This window comes from Panthera tigris, chromosome B1 (genome assembly GCF_018350195.1).
Source record: "Panthera tigris isolate Pti1 chromosome B1, P.tigris_Pti1_mat1.1, whole genome shotgun sequence".
NCBI lineage: Eukaryota > Metazoa > Chordata > Mammalia > Carnivora > Felidae > Panthera > Panthera tigris.
In genome coordinates, this window is record NC_056663.1 from 73,354,474 (window position 1) to 73,376,373 (window position 21,900).

Below are 21,900 nucleotides of genomic sequence, written 5' to 3' on the forward strand. Positions count from 1 at the left end.
GGTTCATTTACTTTGCTCTTGTCATCTTTTCCTTCCCAAATGTCATGGTTCTCTGAAGTCTACACATCAAGCTAAGCAAGTGCCGACACAGAGGCAAGAATGCCATCGAAACTGTTAGGAGCTGAGGAAAGGTAAAGGAAAGGTAGGGTCTTTGCGGTTGCTTTTCTCAAGATAAGGAGTATTAAAAGCATTTGGGTATTTTTTAATTGATGCTTGTAGTCCCGTAACTAAAGTAAACATCCAAAATAAAACTATTTTTGAAATTACAAACTCGATGAAAAGACCTGTGATAATGTTGTCAGTGTGTTATGTTAGGTAAAGGGAAGTGAGGCATGAAACTTCAGACAGTGCATTCAGGGCCAGTGGTCAGTCAAGATGTACTGATCCTGCCAACCTGGGCCAGTACTGAAAAAGAGTCACTGCCCCAAGCACTCCCCTGCTGCACCCACCCCCACTCAGGGGCCCCTCAGCCTTCCGCACCATCCAACACAAAGGGGCTACAAGGGTCAGTGCCCCCAATATGTAGGTCTTTTGATTTTTTTTAATATCATTGCTAAATGCAATCGTAATTTTTTAACTTGTATATATTTGTGTGTATGTGTGTGTGAGAGAATACCCCAAAATGCTTAGTAGCAATGATACTGACAGTTGGAATTAGGAGTGATCTTTATTTTCTTCTTTATGTTTTTAGGGTTCTCATAGTTTTCTACATTAAGCATAAATTAGCTTTATAGCCAGAGAAAAGATGAGCAAAAGTATTATTTGCTGAAATAGACTCCTAGAGGAAAATAAAATCGCCCCACTATTAACTCATACCTAATTCATTCCTGGTAGCAATTCACTAAATCTCTTGTGTGTTCAATTCATTGAGTATTATGTATTGGTTGTTGTGTCTTAGGTATTGATTCTAGCATATGCAATAGCCAGTAATATAAAACATGGAATTTACAATCCAGTTGGGAGGAAAGATACACTACGTTACTACACACACACACCCTACACCCTTCTGACCTTTGCCCAAATATCATCATTCTAAGAAGGCCAACCCTGACTAACCTGTTTAATACTGCAGACCACCTCTAGGTGCCTGGGTGGCTCAGGCAGTTAAGTGTCTGACTTTGGCTCAGGTCATGAGCTCCCAGTTTGTGAGTTCGAGCCCCATGTCAGGCTCTGAACTTTGGATTCTATTCTGTGTCCCCCTCTCTCTCACTGTCCCTCCCCTGCTTGCACTCTGTCTCTCAAAAAGGAATGAACAGGGGGCGCCTGGGTGGCTCAGTCTGTTGAGCGTCCGACTTCGGCTCAGGTCACGATCTCGCGGTCCGTGAGTTCGAGCCCCGCGTCAGGCTCTGGGCTGATGGCTCAGAGCCTGGAGCCTGCTTCCGATTCTGTGTCTCCCTCTCTCTCTGCCCCTCCCCCGTTCATGCTCTGTCTCTCTCTGTCTCAAAAATAAATAAATGTTAAAAAAAATTAAAAAAAAAAAAGGAATGAACATTAAAAATAAAAACATTGCAGTCCACCTCTGCCCCAGCACACCAGGTTCTCTTTACCCAGCTCTAGCCTTTCTTTTTCCACACAGAGAGCACCTTACAAGAGCCCTGGAACAGCAGCACAGGCAGTGTATTTGCAGGCTGTCAGAGGAGAAGCAAGGAACAGGGACCTGACAGTTTCAAGAAAGTGCTATGGTAAGGTGGGACAAAGGGCACGCCATCCTGGAAAGAGTTAATTTCCCTAACCCTCAAGCACCTCTCCTTGGGGAGAAATGAAAGACTGTAAATAACAAACTGACTTTTTTAATTGAAGGGCACTTCAGTCATCAGAGTAAGCAACTCACTTATCACAATTGCAGGTGCAAAGAAATTTAATTCATTAATTTCAATGCTTACAAGCTAAGGTTTTCTAACCAAAAATAGACTTGAATTCAGGCTCCCTACCTCTCTGACCCTGGGCAAGCTATTCAACACCTCTAAGCCTCAGTTTCCCCATCTATAAAACGGGGGAGAATAGCAGAGCCCACTGCAAGGAACTGAATAAGAGCAGGGCACTTCACCCAGTGCCTGGAAGGGACTAAGCTCCTGGCTCAGTTAGTGGTGGCTGTACTAAGAGAAGAGGAGCACGGAGAGCATCATTCAAGTGTAGCTCTCGTCCTAAGTCATCTCCCTCCCTCTGATGTCTCAAAGCACACAGACTGCCCACCACACACCTGTCTTTTATCAGGTCCTCTGTGTGTGTGCAAAGCTGTAACTGCACACTGGCCAGAGACATTCCCAACATCTGCTGCTCTGTAAGACATGCATCTTCACTAACATCCTCCACCTCCTTCCCAGGAGAGCCAGCCTTTGTTTTGCCAGTCTCTGTAATCTCGCTGTGCGTGTTTGACAGATGCTAGCAGAACAAGTGATGAAATTTGAGTGGGCTCATGTGTTCAGGGAGTGAAGATGTCCTCGGTATCCTGGGGACGTGGAGAAATCCAACTGCAAACAGCTCTGCTCTCGTCCTACCCCATATTTCCAGCATTCCCCTGGAACAGCTTAACTAGTAGGAGGAATATCCAGAGGGACAGTGTTTTCCTACAGCCATCAGGACACCTTCAGAGCAGTCATTTTTCTCAGAACGGGGAAAATAAGGCCACTCGATCATGTCAAGGTGGGAGAGGTGTGTCCGGGATTGAGGAGTTTCAAGTACTCCTATGAAACCCCTTTAAGAAGGTCATGGAAGAATGTAATAGTCTTTTCAAGAAATCCATTTGACTCTAACATCCAGGCCTCGGTGTTTTCCTGGGCAAAGCACCACTCTTCTTGGTAATCCTCAGAGAAATGAGAACATATGTTTCACAGATTTCTTGAATTCAGCTTCCCGTGTGTGGGACGAAGGTCAACTGTCTTCTTTGTCCCAAAGGAGAACATTGTGGTGTCAGACCACATGTGTTAGCATCTTCCTTGCCCTCCCTGTGCTTGAGACATGGGACTGTCAGAAACATTTCTATTTCTATTTCACAGCATCCCAGCCAATCAGTAGAAATTCAATTTTACTTTCACCATTGTCCAGCTCCTCCGGTGACATACTACTTATTCACTACAGTTAGCACATCCATCTTGTCTATTTTCTCTCCAATCCAAGCAAAAACTCTAATCATATCATGAATTTAAAACTAGAAGAAACCATTCTAATTTCCTGGTCCCAGAGCTGAACATATTTTTTAACTCTTTTTGAACCAAGACAGATATATATATATATATATATATATATATATATATATATATATATATACACATCTCCTGTATCTATCTGAAGCAAATCCAAATCTAGTTTTCTAATTATTAATCTGGAACTAAAGCAGAATAAAAAATATTCTCTGAACTGAATGTGCGAAACCCAACTCTTCCTGCCATTTGAGGACATTTGTGACATATTCAGGTGTAACATGCTTCTTTTGGAGTGGGGTGGAGCACAGATGCCTGAAACAATTTGGTACTACCCAAGTGAAAATTGCAACAATGGTGGGAGATGGAATGTGAAACCAATGCCAAAGTTGAGCCAGTGGTCTGAAATAAATGAGACAAGAGGTCCACAGTAGTAATATGCCCCAGTGAAATAATACCAGAAATGGGTCATGAGTCAGCACCAGGTAAGCCCATCAGAGCCAGAAACAGGCAAGAGTAAGGATCAGCTAAAGTAATGAGCTAAGTAGGCAAGAAAGAACCAGGCAGATCATGCAGAAGACCAGAGGGTACAGGGTTCAAGAGTCTGGGTTAGATTAGCAGGAAAATAGAAGAAAGCATAGAATGTAAGAAAGTGGATAGATGGATAGATCCAAAAAGATGTTGATAACAATGGAAACTTCTCTGAAAATATGAGAGCCAACCAGTCTAGCCAGGCTGGCTTAAGCTAAGATGGCCAATAAGTGGCTGCCATAGTATCCTGAAGGCTAGCCTGACCCACAGGCTATAGCATATGTGTTTGAAGCATGCTTTTGGAATGAATTAATGAATAAATGAATGAATGGGTTCCCACATATGTGAGGGATGAGTTTGCTATTATTTTTTCTTACATGTACAATGTGTAGTCCACTCATACAAGAATAAGTATTGTGAAGTTAATAGCTTTTTCCCCTGTAGGCACTGGATTCTTGAATCTAATAATGATGTAAATACCACCTATCATGTCTCTTTAACACTATCTAGAAGGGTTCTTTGATTCCAAACTTAATACAGGTGACCAAAGGATGTTTTAAGAACAATATGCAAGCTGCTATTCAGGCTTCTATAAATCCAAACATAACACCTGTACAGAGGATTCTGATACCAATGCCCAGCTCATCCTCACTGATGAGCAATTAAAGAAGCAGTCCCAGTGTCACTGGGATCTTTTTCTGGATGTCCCACATATTCTTCTCCCCAAAGCCTCGTTTTTCCCCCATGATTATTCTTCTGGAGGCACATTTCAAACCAAATCTCTCACCAGCTCAGAAATAAGTCAATGTTCCCGCACTGTCAACTAAATAAAATCCATATTCTGACATAACCTTTGAGTCTTATGTCTACTATCCCCCTCTACATGCCTTTCCTACCAGTCACTCAAGAGTTACCTGCTATTTTCACCTGTGTCACGCACTTTCTCTCCTGCATGCTTTGCTCGGGCACTTCCCTCAGGCTGTGATTTTTTTTCCCCCCATTTCTGTTCCCTGGGTATAAATCCCACCTGTCCCACATTGTAGGCTCCTCCCTGGGCTGTTGCTACTTCCCAGCAGCTCAATCCTTGCGATTTGAACCACTACTCCAGCAAACGTCCTCCGCAACCTACCTTTGGATCGGATGATCATACACAACCCAACCCCATTTAGTTTTAGGGAAATCTGTCAATGGCATGGCACTCTCAGGAAGTACTGAACATATGAGCAAACTACCAAGATGAGAGAAAAAGAGAGAATACACTTCTACAACGAGCCAGAAGTGATGACTTAGGGATGTGTGTTCGTTGACACACAACTCTGCACAAAAACTTTAAAAATATTCTGCTAGATGGAGAAAGAGTGTGACTACAAAGGGAGAGCATAAGGAAGTGTTTAGGGGTGATGAAATTGTCCTGTAACCTGACTGTGCTGGTGGTAACACAGATATATAAGTGTGTTAAAATTCATAAACCTGAACACCAAAAGAAAGAAAAAGTCAACTTTACTATATGACCTTTTTTTTTTTTTAATTCTTAAGTGCTCTTCCAAAGAAGTGAATTATGCATTAATAATTAGTCAGTATTTTTCTGAACCAGGGTCAAATTAATAACTTACCTTTTACATTTTCCCAGCTCCAAGGAGATAAATAATATTGGTCTTGTGCTTAGGAGTGACCAAAGGGGGCCAGGAAGAGAGAATGTTTTATGCCAAACAATACTGTACAGTTTGAAAACTTTGGCCTTTAGTATATGTAGCATCAGACCTAATTTGCAATTTCCTTTCTCACATACCTTAAAAAAAGAGACATAATACAAATATAACATACAGATTTTATATACAACTTTTCTTCACCTGATTTAGATGTCTATATTCATTTTCATTCATTATTTCTTATCTAATTAGTTTAGTCACTTCAACTAAACCTGGCTTCAGGTTATGTAGGCAATTTGTTTCAGAGCCATAAAAACTATGTGTGTTTTTATTGCTACTATAGTTTTCCAAATTATGCACCAATTTCATCATTTGTGGCATACTTTATCAGGTTTCTATATTAGCAATTTGATGGCCACAATGAAATCTAGATACGTGATTTATAAATTATCTAACATGGTGTCTTTTCCATTGTTCCCCTACATTAATCTAATTTCCATCCTCATCTAATTACATAATAATCCCCATTTAAATCCACAAGGGGTAGTTAAATTCAGGCTCAAGTGAGAAAGGATTTAAATGAGTCCTTCATGGGGGCCAGAGAGCTGCCAAACTTAAAAGCTGCCTAATTCCTAGTCAGGTTATAAAAGACTTTCAACAGTGAAAAGGTACAGCCAGATTCTCAGCAGATCTTACCAAGGGGCAGCGGTGACCAGGCCAAGTTTTAGTTTTTTGGTTTGGGGTTTTTTTCCCCCCCTCAGAGAATGCGAAGATGTAAACAAGACATAAAAGCTCTCCACTTACAAGAGTTCTAAAAAGCACTTTCACTCGGCCTGGATATCCACACTATATGTCTTACCATATGTCTTTATTTTGCTTAACAACAATTGGTGTATATAATCAACAACAAAAATGAAGTAAATGTGGGGTTTGGAAAAATCCTTAGCAAAGTGTTCATGCTGAATTAACTTCCATGCTGACTCGATGTACTCCCTGCACATGAAGTCACTGGGTTTTAGAAGGATAAAATTCTAAGTCTCAAAAAAAAAAAAAAATGTTTGAGGACAAAACTGTTACCTCAGTTTTCTGACTCAGTTAAAATTGCTCTAATGGAAAGGCAATTTGACCTAGGGAAAATAAATAGTGACTAAAAATCAATGTACAGGGGCGCCTAGGTAGCTCAGTCGGTTAAGCTTCCAACTTCAACTCAGGTTATGATCTTGCAGTAAACAAGTTTGAGCCCCACGTCAGGTTCTGTGCTGACAGCTCAGAGCCTGGAGTCTGCTTCGGATTCTGTGTCTCCCTCTCTCTCTAAAATAAATAAAACATTTTTAAAAATCAATGTACAAACAAAAAAAAATCAGTCTTTTCTAATATACCTCTAAACTTTCACGCCTTTAAAAATACCCAACCATTCACTAATTTTGGCTTGCTACTTTCCTTTTGCTAAGAAAAATTTTAACGGTAAAGTGTAAGAACCCTCTCCCTCACGATGAACAATGATACCTTTCCCATATTCTTCTACCAATTTCTCCCTGAAAAGTCCTAGATCAAAAGTCTGAGGAAATTCCTGCCCAGAAAGGAATAAAGCTCTGGAAGCTTAAAACTCATAGTTTCACAGCATAACAAATAACCATCACCTACGAACCAAGGAAGAACTTTCTTTAGTCAAGAAATCATAGGGGAGCCTGGGGGGCTCAGTCGGTTAAGCGTCCGACTTCAGCTCAGGTCATGATCTCATGGTCCATGAGATCGAGCCCCGAGTCGGGCTCTGTGCTGACAGCTCAGAGCCTGGAGCCTGTTTCAGATTCTGTGTCTCCCTCTCTCTCTGCCCCTCCCCTGTTCATGCTCTGTCTCTCTCTGTCTCAAAAATAAATAAACGTTAAAAAAAATTTTTTTAAAGAAATTGCAATGTAAACCATAACATAAATCATAGCTATAAAATAGAGGTCACATTTTGGGCCTTTTTTTCTGACACTACCACACTGGAGAGCTACCATATTGCTCTATAACAGTATATGGGACTCAGTAATCATCAGTTCAAGTAAACCAGCCATAAAACATTGTCACATGTTCAGTGCCTAGAAGAAATCAGGATGGGTCTGAAGGAAAGCAGGCAATGGAACAGAGAGAAGCTGTCTCATCCTGCTTCACTCTCCAGCCATCTGCAAGTGACTCTGTTATTGGGGGGATGCCAAAATGATTTCTCCAGGAAAACCCTCATACTTTCTTAGCCTGGCAATAATGACCTCATCATTACTGACCCAACATAAGGGGAGAGCCCACTTTAAACTATTGTTTCCAACATTGGCAACAGATTTCTACAGAGCCATCCATATTCTCCTGGGCTCACTTGTGACAAGCTGGTGGAAAAGGGGCATAAGCTACGGCCAAAGAATAGGCAAAACAATTGGCCTGTATGGAAATGAAACCCACAGTCTGAATGGCACGCAACTGCAACCAACTCCTCCGTGAGCACTCAGAGAACCAAGGATAAGATAACAGTAACAAGAATAAGTTGTCAAGAGAAACAAGGAATTGGAGACATGAATGTAAATGACTAGGTGCTTAATATGAAGAACAATAAAGTGTGCCTTTGGAGAATAACATGAACATTAAATAAATAGACCATAAAATATTAAAAAACGTATACTATTTCTATAAGTGGTATAGTCTTTGTTTTCAAAAATAAGTCAAGAGGAGCGCCTGGGTGGCTCAGTCGGTTAAGCATCTAACTTCGGCTCAGGTCATGATCTTGCAGTTTGTGAGTTCGAGCCCCACGGTGGGCTCTGTGCTGACAGCTCAGAGCCTGGAGGCTGCTTCAGATTCTGTGTCTCCCTCTCTCTCTCTGCCCCTCCCTTGCTCATGCTCTGTCTCTCTCTGTCTCAAAGATAAATAAAACATTGAAAAAAAATCTTTTAAGTAAGTCAAGAATTAAACTAATTGTATAGAAATTTCAAATAAAACATACACAAATTCCCAAAATGCCTTTGCTTCAACTAACTGAAGATAGAACACTTTTCTAATTACTTAACTAAGAAGGAATCTAAAACCTAACTTTTTAAAGCAACCTATTGGAGATTTTTGTATGTGTTCTTTAATGTTTGTATTTTAAACAAATGAGACTTTGGTCCCTAATTTCCCTTTGGAATTGCCTCAGTCCTCCACTTTGTTATCTCAGCACAGTATTGGGGAAAGGGAATTTGGAGGTTGTTGACTTCAATTCTCTTCATTTTGTAGAATGGAAAGACCCAGATGGTTTTGCACCTTGATGAGAGTGAACCAAGAGCTGAATAGACCTAACTTCCAAGCTAATGCTCATTACACTATTGTGAGTCAACTATGCCAATTTACAGCTACTCTAACCAAAGAGAGAAAAGGTATCCATCCTTTTGATTTGAGTACCACGAGAACATCACTGTATTCTCTTATAAATTTTGTGCCTCAGATCCCGGACAGATCCATCTGTGTCCACACAGCTTGAAGTAAAATATGCGGCAGTTTGAGTTTAATATAAGCAACCTCAAAATAGACACTAAAAGTGTTTACTTTATAAATCATGTCTTGTTAAGTTAGAATTTGAATAATGGCTGGGGACCCACGATCCTTCAACCCAGCCACCTCCTCGTTCGATGTTTCTGAGAGCAATGAATGATCAGAGAGGAAGACCAGGCAAACTCTGTTGTTACCCAGAGGGCTTTGCCTCAAACCCCATGATAGTTTTTCTATTTACATCAAGACCAGAGGGAGGTCAGGTGGCCTCTGATCCCCAGCTCACATCAAAGTCTCACGTTCATCCTATCACTCTGATGACAAGCAAACGTTAGTTGAAATAAATGTACCAGGAAATGTACCAGTTGAAGAGAAATGAAGGGAAAACAAGAATTTCCTTACAGGGCCTTGAGCCAATCTGACTTCTTACTACAGGACCTCTCCAAGGCAGGACAAGCTTCCTAGGAAGAAAAAGTCTGAAATGAGACCACTACAAGACTAGACTTTGAACTCATTCTCTGATTACGTGAAAGCTCCACACTCTTGTACTGTGGGCCAATAAATATCCCTGACATTGATCCATTCTTTTTTTTTTAAGTTTATGTATTTACTTTGAGAGAGAGAGAGAGAGAGAGAGAGCAAGCACACATGAGTGGGCAAGGGAAAGAGAGGGAAAGGGAGAATCCCAAGCAACATGGGGATCTACAAACATCATGACCTGAGCTGAAATCAAGAGTCCAATGTTTAACCAACTGAGCCACGCAGGTGTCCCACCCTGATCCATCTTATCAGAATTCCTCCTCTTTGTTGGCTGCAAAGAAAGGAAAAGCAACCACAAAACATTGCACTCCCACTGAAGTCAAACCCCCCTCTTTAACTGTGTGCAGTAGAGACACACCCCAACTGAAACCAAACTTAAACAGAAACATACACAGCAGACATCCAGCATCCTCTCTCCTCTGGTTTTGATTGATAGGAATGATCCTTCTATCACCTTCAAATAGCCATTTGCCTATGCTCAGGCACAGATGAAGAGCATCCATCAGCTCTCCAAAATAATCAAATCCTATACCTTGTCTGGGAATCTTAAAACTTTGCTCTAGATCCCAGAGCCCCAGCACAGTCATCTGGAGATGGGGAAAGAAATATAGTACAAACCACTGGGGAAAGGAAATATAGTCTAAACCACTGAGGATAAAACAAACCACTCCCCCCCCACACACACACACACAAAGGCTCTTATTCCTTCTCTTGGAGCAAGTCCCTTACTTTCTTTCAAGTGTCTTTTTTAGCTTTAGTGCATCGTGGCTTCCCTCTCTCCCAGTAGGGTTCAAACTATCTTGATACCATGATAAAACAAACACTGAGCAATAACTTATAAGGTCAGCATGCCACCTAGTCCAGAACGGCATTTGGCCAAATTCTGTGTTTCCCTCTTATATAAGCCTACTCTTACTTTCTGAATGTTTTTCCCATTCATGCTAAGATACATTTGGTGGAAATTTTCTGAGTAAAAACCGGATAGCACCTTGTTAGGTCAGGTGGCTCTTTACTTGGCAGGAAGGAAAGCCAACATGTAAATAGTCTCATGTTGCCAATTTTCTGTATAGAAAGTGATTTCTCCCCTATAAAGTTCCAACACTTTAGAGTGAAAGCCCATATGGTCTAGGTTCTAAGTGTATGGGGGTCATGTTAGGTCTCTGACCCACCAACATTTGCTGCCATCGAGAGAAAGGACAATTTCTTTGAAATATGTTGTTACCAGTTGAACAGATTTGGCCTCTTACAGACTCACAAAAGCAAGACAATTTTAACTATTTAGGTTTACCATCAATGGTAGATAGCCACTGAATTGAGTATTGGATCATACCATATCATATAATCTGGATATTATATGGAAAAGTTGAATCTAGTCTATCAACATAAGAAATATCTATTTTCCTCTTTAACGCATTGGCTATTGTTAACTCAACTATAAGGTCTCAGAGGATTTTTGGTTTAACAAACTTTTTCAGTCCTTGAGACATAGGTACATTAAAATCACCATGATGCCACCCTTCTTGAGAGCTAAGACAGCTCTCTTCACTTCATTGGTGGACTGTTTTAACTCTCTTCAATTTTGAGAATAATATCTCCTGGCTGCTCTTTTCTAAGGGGTAGAGCTAAGAACAGGACCCCAATTTCCTGGCTCTTGTGGTTTTATCCATAGTTCCTCTTGGTTTTAGAATTACATATACACTTTTGGTGTGCCTCTTTGGCTCCAGCTATGTTATTAAACTATTATTACCTAACAATACTCCCATTAATCACCATGACAGATGGAAACCAGCCCTGGTCATGTTCTCTGAACTCAACGTCAAACGGTCCCAATGCTAATGGAGATGACGCCAGCCATGAATTAGCTCTAAAAGCTTCTGTTTATCCCCCCCGCACCCCCCTTTCTATTACTCTTCGTTGCAATGCCTTTTTCTTGTCACAAGGCTCCATGCTTCTACATGGAGCAACTCCTTATGGAATTCTGGGAAATGGTTTTCGTTGACAGACACCATATAATGATGATAAACGATGGACAAGTCTGCAGTCTTAAAACTGTTATTCCCCTAGCAGCACACTTCCAAATACATGGAGTATTTCTACAAGCTTAAGCAGCAGAAAGCTGCAAACCTGGAAAAAATTCTCCATTCAACCTCCTTTCACAGACTGAGGAAAGAAGTGATACTAAACAGAAAATGTAAATCACCTGTGAGGTAATACACCCTGAATGATGCCTCGAAAGTGTTGAGGGTACATAAACAGTTTCTTTACAAAAGAGCTTTGTTCTGACTTAACTATGAATGGGGGTGTTGGTTCTCTTTGCCTTCCCTTAATAAATTACAGTTTGGCGTAAGAGTTCCATATAATAGTGAAGGTCTTCCTCTGAAAAGATGCATACTTTTTTTAAAAACTCAATTAAGCAATCAGGCTCTTTTAATTGAAAGCTATTTGATATCCTATCTCTTAAGAAGCTATCAGATGCATAACTCCACACAACTAACTAACAGATTATTAACAAAAGGAAAATATATAATAAAAAGGTCAACCCTGAAAAGTATAGTACAGCTAATAAAACTTTCTCTGCTGCTCCCAATGATGGATGTTGAAAATTGCATCATGTTTTCACTCTTATGTGGATCCTGAGAAACTTAACAGAAGACCATGGGGGAGGGGAAGGAAAAAAAATAGGTTAGAGAGGGAGGGAGCCAAAACATAAGAGACTCTTAAAAACTGAGAACAAACTGAGGTTTCATAGGGGGTGGGAGGGAGAGGAGGGTAGGTGATGGGTATTGAGGAGGGCACCTGTTGGGATGAGCACTGGGTGTTATATGGAAACCAATTCGACAATAAATTTCATATTTAAAAAAAAATAAAATAAAATTTTATTGGAAAAAAAAGAATAAAATTGCATCATGGCTTTGCATTGGCTTGTAAAATGAGGGTATTCTCTCCACTGATCCCAGGAAGAGATAAAAAGAAAGTAACATAAAAAGAACACTCCAAAAGTTGCTACTGCTGTTGTTATTGACATTGCTATTGGTATCTTGCTACTGATTCAATCACTAAGTGCCAAAGACAGAGAAGAGCTGCAGTGTCCAATATGGCACCCACAAGCTACATGAGATGGCTTAAAATTTCAATCCATTAAAATTAAGCAAAACTTAAAATTCAGTTTCTTTATATAGCCACATATCAGGCATATAATAGGAATATGTGACTTAGTGGCTACCATATTGGATAGTGCAAATTATAGAACATTTTCAACATTGTAGAAAGTTGTAGAAAGCAATGGTATAGAGTATTCATTTATTTGTCCACTGAATAAATAGTTGTTGAATAGAGTTGTGACCAAAACAAAATTTGTGCTCTAAAGGAAATAACATTCTACAAGGGAAAGAGACAGACACAATAAACAAATACATGAACAAGATCATTTTATCTAGAATTAATTGCTGTGAAGAAAATGAAACCAAGTGATAGAATAGACCATGACTGGACTGGGGAGGGAGTGGGGATGGGAAATAGTTTTAATTAGGTGGCCACTGAAGCCCTCTCTGAGAAGGTGACATGTAAGCAGAACTTCAAAAGACAAGAAAGAGGCAGCCACAGAAATCTGGGGACAGAGTATTCCAGTTAGAGGCAAGAGAAAGTACTCAAGCCCTAACATAGAAACCACTGGGAGCATCCAAAGGACATGAAGAAGGCGAGTGACTGGCATGAACAGACATGAGTGGTGGGAAATGATGTCAGATCTATCAGGACAGGACAGGCCCAGTAGGGCTTTGTCAGTCATGAGGGAGAGTTCAGAATTAATTCTTTAAGGAAGCAAATGTAACACTCCCTTAAAGCTCTCAATTTGGAAAAAAATGTACTCTGAGAAATAACTCATTCTGTTGTTCCCTATCCAAAAGCAATTGCCATGAAGAGTATGGCCCAATTTGCAGACAGCTGCTGCTAGGGATAACCCAACTTTATATTTATTCAGCATTTGGTCTGAAAGTCATGCAGAATTTTATGAACATCTCATGACTTCCTCCAACACTTCTTAGAAATAAGTGAGCATTGTTCATAGAGGGATAAGTAACTACATACATACATACATACATACATACATACATACAAATAAAAATTCACCCAATCAAAGAGTGGGTGGCTTGGAAGTAAACTCCACACCAACAGCTCAGTGCTTGAAAGGCAACAACTTTTAAGGCCACCTGGATAAGTAGCAGAATCTCCCTGCCCATTTACAAGAGAAAATATTACCATTTATTTGGCTTAGAAATAAACTAAAAGTAGACTAATATTCTAGTGATGGAAAGAAACTTGCCAAATCCTACTTTTACAGGAAATTGAGGCCCAGAGAAGGTAAGTTACTTTTTCAGTGCCGCATGGCAAATGATTTCCTACTGCTATCTAGATGAATTAATCATTTTTAAAAGAACGAAAAATGGGTTTTATTCATGAGCTGAGCAAGGACACTTATGAATTAGAGGTAAAATTGATTGTGTTGTTCAAAAGCCCCATGAAAAATCATACTGTCTACCTCACCTTTCTTCTGAGTCTTCTAGCACTGCCATGGTCTAGTGGACAGAGGTTGCCAGGCAAGATGCTCTTAGTAAGTGGGGAAATGTGAGAGTATAGAGTAGAGGCCAAGGAAACCCCTTGACTTCCCATGAAATCTCAACGGACAGAAGATCCATTACTGAAAATTTAAAGGTGTGCACAAGCAAAGGTGGCCCATGTGAAAATTTTCTTCCTAAGATTTACAGGCCCTGTGTACAACAAATCTTGTCTTCTGTCAAGATTTGGGGCGTGGGGGGGGGAACAAAATATGAAAAAAATGAGTTTCTACTTTATTTCTCTTTCCTCCTTCTCCTTTGACTTGGTGTCCCTCACAATCAGTCCTCAGTGCTTTCTTCATTTTCCTTTGCAACACAGGGACTAACTAGGCACGTTACTGTTCAATATTTTACTGGCTATTCCTTTTTCAGACGTTTTACATAAAACTCGCAAGTTTGAAATTTCAGGCACCTAAAGTAAATACGAAATACTTTTCCTACTTTTAAGAACCTTGTTCTAGTTAGGAAGCTCATTCTTATGCCCAGATCCTATTGGAAAGTATTTTCCCCCTGTAAGAATTAGATGTGCCAAAAAGTACAAGTTCTGATTTTTTGGAAAATTTTCAATGTCGAATTTTCTGTTTGTTACCTGGCTAATGCTTATGGAAAATGAGCTGAAAGGGATCCTGGAGGACACGTAAGTAGTGACTAAAGGAACAAAACCTAAAAATCAGCAGTTCCAACCTCTCACCAGGCTAAGTGGCCAGGCCTGGCCATGAAGTAAGAAGCTTATGTTTCCAGGTATCTGGTCTCCCTCACTAAGATGAAGATAACACTGACCACTGGCTGGTTGCTAAAGTGGAGCTGATGCTCAAAACATGAAGGAAGATCTTTCGAAAGTTATCAAATAGACAAACACATCAATATGAATGAATTCTTAATGTCCACTTCTTTTTAAAATATAGTCAGTTTCTTGTAGACATATTTTGAGAACCCAAAACATGATCTAAGTGAAAAATCTTACTAGGTGATTGCCAAATTTCCCTGGGAAAGGATGTAGGGCTGTGGGGAACCTTAGTAAGGATTCCAGTCAAGGGTGAATCTTGCAACTAAAGATTACAACCTGCTAGTTAAGAACAGACTAAAGTTGAGTTGGCATCTCAGTGCAAGCTGTGAACATGCGCATGATGTCTGAGTTGCCATGGACAGCTGGCCCCAAAATGAAATCTAAGTTGAATAGACCATAGACTCTAGACAAAAATGGAGTATCTGAAGTGGATGGTCAAAATGTTAACACTGAGAGCAATGCTGTTGAGATTCTTAAAACGATGATAGGAACACAAGCTGTCCTGGTATAAGTAAACTTTATTCAGGATTCTTTGTTATAAGAAAAAAAGGATGACCACAGAATGTACCTTACAATAGCTACAGTAAAAACTGTCCCTTTTTTGCAAAGATCATCTATTTCTAATAATCCTGAATTAACACGTATCAGCCCCTCCACATGATGAACAGCCAGGAGAATAATAATACATCTTCTAGCACTAAATGTTTCACCACAACCCTTCTGGTTGCAAGCTCTAAATACCAATGCCTGGACAAAGAAATGAAATCTCTTCCACTCCCAAGTTTAATATTTTCTGTGGAGGATGTGGTTTATTCATCGTTAATCCCAACTCCCGCTGGAACACACTTTTCCAATTTGTCCAGAGAGTTGTCAACAGGTTGCCTGTGTTGCCCTTTCCTTCCTGGGCTGCTGTTGCTTTGTGGTATTTTGCAATAACTCATAAATAACTCGCCTCACCACTATCTCTGCTCTACAAAGCAAACTGCATTTTTCTTCTGTTTTGGAAAAAATTAAAGTTTTTCAAAATGACAGAGTCACCAGATCAAAGAGGCCTGATCATGTATACAAGCCCAGGAAAGCCACTCCTCACTGAGTCACTGTGTCATGAATGAACCCGTTTGCAAGTCCCCTTTTGAGTAGATGCAGCAGGAATACAATATAGGCCAATGTCCATTAGCTTAAATCTCTCATGTGTGTGATTGCGTGTGTGTGTGTGTGTGTGTGTGTGTGTGTGTGTGTGTAGAGAGAGAGACAGAGAGGGAAAGAAGGATTACATTCAACCAAATGCATAATCCTTACTATATAGTAACACTTAAGATTCTTGACTTCTACTTAGAAGATATACTTATGATGGAAAAGACAGAGATTCTACAGGCAGAGAAAATCAGGCATCACATGATAAGCCCTTCCAACTTTTATAATCCCTCCACAAGACAGCTTCCTTTTCATTTGTGCTCTAAAGGCTCTAGCATCAAAGAGAAATTAAGAAAGATGGAAAGTAGATCTGGCTGATGCTTAAATTAGTTAAAATTTTTTTCAAAAATTGAGAGGCATTTTCAATAGTTTCAGAATGAGAATGACCACTGGGGTCAAAAGTGTTTCAAATCTTCCATAGCTGAACTCCCTTGCCTTCCTTCTATAAACTCCCCTATATCCCTGCACTCACCTGGCCAGCACTTATAAAGGTTTATCTCTGATATTCCCAGGCTCTAAGTATTTTGTTGGTCCCACTTGGTAGAGACCCTTCCCACTTTGCATCCTCCTCCCTAGGTAAAGTGCTTTTCTTCTTGTTCCAGCATATTTATTTAAATAAATATATATTGAGCATCTACCATCATCAGTTCCTATATTAGATGCCATTGTCAGAGACACAAAGATAAATAAAACATTTTTAAAACCTGACAGTCTGCCAGGGGTGGAAAACAAGTGAAGAATTACTATAATATGAAACAGAAAAAGCGCAGTGAAGAATCAGAAAAATTAATAATTTATTCTTTCTGAGTTAATTTGTGCATTTCTTGGGTGGTGATGAGCCAAAAACTTGGCTAATCAAGAGGATTTCAATTGGAGAAAGTGAAAAGTCATTCCAGACTGAGAAAGTAGCATCGGCCCTTGGCAAATAAAGTACCAAGAAATGGCCACAAGTTCAGGAAGGGTAAAAAATAGTGAAATACATAAATGTAGATCAAGAGATTTAGGGACAGAAGATGTAGAGCCTCAGATGTTATGCTAGAAAGGAATGGAGCCATTGAAAGCTTTTGAGGCAGATTATCCCTGCGGCAGTGGGAAAGAGGGCATAAAGAGCCTTCCAAGGGAACAGAGTTGGATTGCTGACAGTACACATGAGTGAGAACTGACAAGGGCTAAACGAGGTCAGCAGCAATGAATGGGATGGATATGAAAAAGAAGCAACAAGAGTGAACAACTATCAGGCTGTAAAAGATAAAGGGTGAACAGAAGGATAATAGTGCCTACAAGTAAGGATATTTTGGTGAATGACAACAAACTCTGTTATGGACATATTACATTTGAGCTAAGAGAATCCATTTTAAAAAGATCTAAGTAGTCTCAATATTTGAAGTCATCTTTATATAGATGGTGTTTGAAATCAACTGGATTGAATCAGAACAGAAAAAGATTTGACTTGCTCACTGTTGAGCCAAAAGTAGGATAATTTCCTATGCATGCTAAATGTCCATTAAATATTTGTTTAATAAATATAATCTGCGGGAGGAGGTAAGCAGAGAATTGAAGATATTGAGGAAGGCTTGTATTTACAGAGGAGAGACCAATGAAAAATGGGAGGGGAGGATTAGTGGAAGAAATACAGAGATGACAGTATCTCAGAGACAATGAAAGAACAAATCTTAAAAAGGAGAAAATACATTCAGTCATTTATTTAACAAATATTTATCAACACCTCCTCATGCCAAATACTATTTTATGTATTGGGGATACAGCAGAAAACAAGACAAACAAGAACCCTGCTCCTATAGAGCTCACTTTCTAGGAAATAACTAACAGTGCCCAATCCCCATTGCTTCTGGAGATATTAAGTGGGATGAAGTTAAGCAAATAGGAACTGGATTTGACAATCTTCAAAGGCCTTTAAAGAGTTTAGTGGAACTTTGCTAATAAAAATCAAACTTCACATTTACATGTCTTTTTTTTTTTTTTTTTTCCATAAGCTCTTGAGGTCAGGAACCAACCTTACCTGTTGCTACATTCCCACAATGTCTAGAAAACACTAGCTGGATGCATATATGAATGAGAAGAGATTAGGAAACAAGTGTTTGGTGATAAAGAAGAAATACAGAATGAACTTTTAAGTTAAATGAATTCAGCCATTTAACACTGGCCTATCAAATTAAGTAGAAAGATGGACCATTACCTGGCAAGTTATACTGGTCATGGTCTGGTAATAAAGAAACAAACAAAAAACAGAAGCTATTTGTATAAATCAAGATTGAACAGAGAAGCAATACCACTATGAGCAATGTGGAATAAGGGATTTATTGTAGGGATGACCTTATGCAACTGTAGAACTGGTAAAGAATCCAATGGAAGGCTATTGTCTCTCTGTTTCTGGTGCAGGCCTGAGGACTAGCAAGCAAAGAAAGGATGGGTGTGAAGTAGGAAAACCACTGAGGGCAAACTGGTACCTTTATTCCAGCCTCAATGTCACTTGTGATGTACAGAAGGAATCGGCGCCCTTCACCATGAAGCTATGCACACATCTGACCTATGATTCTGAGAAACTAAAGAGGAGATCTGACAGGAGCTGCTGGAATGTGGGCCCAGTGTCTGCCCTGTGTCAACAAGGTGAACCAGCAGATCAGTCTCTCCATGCAGGAGCAGCAGGTGCCTTGTACCCCCCACCGATCTCAGAGTACGAGGCTTATTGCTTCATTTCCACCCACCAAAGTTCATGCATATTTCTTTTGTAGTCAATGCTAACATCATTATAACCAGAAATCACAGAGGAAATGAATTCTGGGAAACTCAAGTTTAGCCTAATTGACACGTGGCAAAGCCACCACAGTCTTCCCCTTGTCCATATACCTCTTTTAACTATACTTAACTTCCAAAGAAGAATACATTCAAAGTCACTCCTCTACCTAACATTATGTAACTCTTGTCCAATATAAAACACTAACTCTCTCTCCCAAAAAAAGATACAAAGTCCCTTTATCCATCTTTTGGTGATGCTTCTTCTTCTAAGTCACACTTTCCCTTTGATAGCCTATAACTTTACTGAGATATAAGGTTAGATGAAAGGGAAATGGAAGAGGGACAAATAATTTTTAGATATAGGTATCATATGTTATATATGGTATAATTATATATTATATATAATTTATAATGTATATATTCCTATCAAAAGAAAAAAGAAAAACTTATACTACTGCAAACCTTTTTACTGCAACTAGTCATATGGTCTTAGCTGATATCTATAGTTTCCTTCTTCCACTACCCATTCTCTTTCCCTTCCCATACCCATATTCCCTTTGCCTTCAGCATGCACTCTAGCTGGTCATACTTCTTTGCCTGATGGAGTGACCCAAAACTTCATTCCGGAAGTGTCCAGGCTATTAAAAGTCCTGCCTGAGTTGGATAGCATAGTTGTCCACTGACTTTAATCACTGAACCTAGGAGTACAAAGAGGCTCTCCTGGGATCACCTTAATTCCAGACACTTTCCTCCTCACCCTCATTGTTTAGTAACAACCCTCAATAGTGAGAACCAATTCTCCCAGACAACGCAGTAATCCCCCTACCATTGCTTATTGATTCATTGATATGAGGACCACCCATGGCCAAGTGACACCTTCACCTTCCAGTTTGATGGAACCATTACTAAATCCCCTAGTGGAAAATGTCCTCTATTGGGAACTAAGTCTCCTACATAACTCCAAGTCACAGGGATAGGAAAAAAAAAAAAAAAAAAAAAAAAAAAAACTTTGCTAATAGAATTCTAGGGTTAATAGTGAAAGAAGCTACTCCCATTTCCACTCCTTGATTTCTTGGGTACATCAATCCTGCCATGAGTGAGAAAATACCATGTATTAATTACTGAATTAGAGCATATATACCACTTTGAGGGCATTCCCTCAGCCACTGAAGGTGTTCCTACCTAGCTGGCACCCTAACTGAGTCTTCTCAAAGCTATTCCACCATTCTATCCGGCCAGCTGCTTTAGAGTGTTAGGGAACTTGGTAAGATCAATGAATTGACTGAGCAGGGATCCATTGCCACACTTTATTTGCTATAAAATGAGTCCATTGCTCAGAAGTAATGCTACATGAAATACCATGATGATGAATAAGACATTCTTAAAGTTCCCAGATGGTGATTTTGGCAGAAACAAGAAAGCCAAATCTGTATTCAGAGTAAGGGTACATTCTAGTGAGAACATGTGCTGCTCCTTCTGCAACAGAAGTGATCCAGTGTAATCAATCTGCCAACAGTGGCATCTGATCCCCTGGGGAGTACCATATTGAAGGCTGGGTGCTGGTCTCTACCACTGCAGGTTACAGCTTAGCTGATTCCCCATTTCTTCTGTTGCATGGAAGTCCATGTTGTTGAGACCATGCATAACCTCTAGCCCTGCTGCTTTAGCCACATTATTCATGAGCTCATCGCATAAGGATAGAGGTGGCTGGGGAAGGAAACTGAACAGAGCCACTCCTCTTGTCCACCCAATGATTTTGATCATCCTTACTAAGGTCACTTTCCAGTGAACGTTCATATAGGACATAAATATATTCATGCTCTGCCCATTTGGGGAGGTTTATCCCTATATCTCTTCCTCAGACGTCCTTGTCACCAGATTCAGCATGGTGAATTTTCAAGTATTAAGATTCAAGTGCTTAAGATTTCAAGTGCTTTCAAGTGCTTAAGATTCTAGCCAAACCATTAGCCCTTGTCTATGAACCAGGATGTCTCTTCTACCAGGCCAAGTGCAACCATGCACTGTGGTCAATGTCCAGCCCATTGGGAGGTTCTCCTTTTACCATCTTCTTCAAGGCCACCCAGGGCTGGGCTGTAGTGCCATGACTACTTACAGTCAGGTGATGCTAGTATATATCACACAGAACCTCTGAAAACTGCCCAAACCTTCTAGCCAGTTTAAGTAGAAGGGACACTTTTATGACAAATTATGAAATGGCTTGCCAAAAAGTGAGAAGTTTGAAAAGACAAATTTAAGGCTAATCTTCCAAGAATGACTCCCAAAGCCATGTCATAAAACCATGCAGCTTTCATGGCCAGAAGTGTGAGTCTGGCCTCATGACGTTTCATTTTATTTCCATTTTCCAAATCTCAAGAAGGTATCTCTAACAGACTGAGCCTAAATCACACCCAGAACCCTGGATCAATGTACTCTGGGAAATGTAGGTTTTATATACATTTTGTATACATTGTCCATTTTATACATAAAACCCCTATAGAACAGGAAAGAGCTTGAAGTAGATGTTACATAAGCGAGTTTGTGTTATTACCACATAAGAGAGGTTGTTTCAAAGTGAGGTTTTCTTCTGTTAAGAGCTATGTGAATATGATCATACAAAAAGAAGCTCCAGCACAACGGGAGATTTGACAAAGGCAAGAGATAGGATAACTGACAAAGCAAAATCCAAAAAAAGGAGAACAAAGAGATGAGGTCAACACATTGGTGGAAAGTTAAACCTTATAAAGGAGGAGAGGCACTTGTGTCTTCAAAATAACAGAGAAGGATGCTCAGAACCAGAAATGTTCAGGTGAAAAAGAGTTGTGTTGAATGATCTTAACATTTCAATAAAGTAGGAGGCAGAGTCAGTCTCCTGTCACTGAGTGGTGAGGTTTGAAAACATTTGAGTGGAGTGAGATTTGAAAGTGTGGGAAATGAATGAAGAGTTGGTAACAGATAAATGAGAGTCCCAAGAACTTAGGTAATATAAGATATGTGCATTTTTGTGTGTGAATTCATGTATTTGACAAAAGCCAAAATATTGGGATTTTTGCCAGTCTTTGGTTCTAACTGGTAAGACATAATGGGTGCTTACACCAGAGATGGCTGTATCCAAGCCTTGCTAGGTCCTTGGACCCCTCTCAACATCTTTCTCCTCTCCCAATGTAGCTGCATTTTAAGAGAAAGCAAAAACCTTCCAT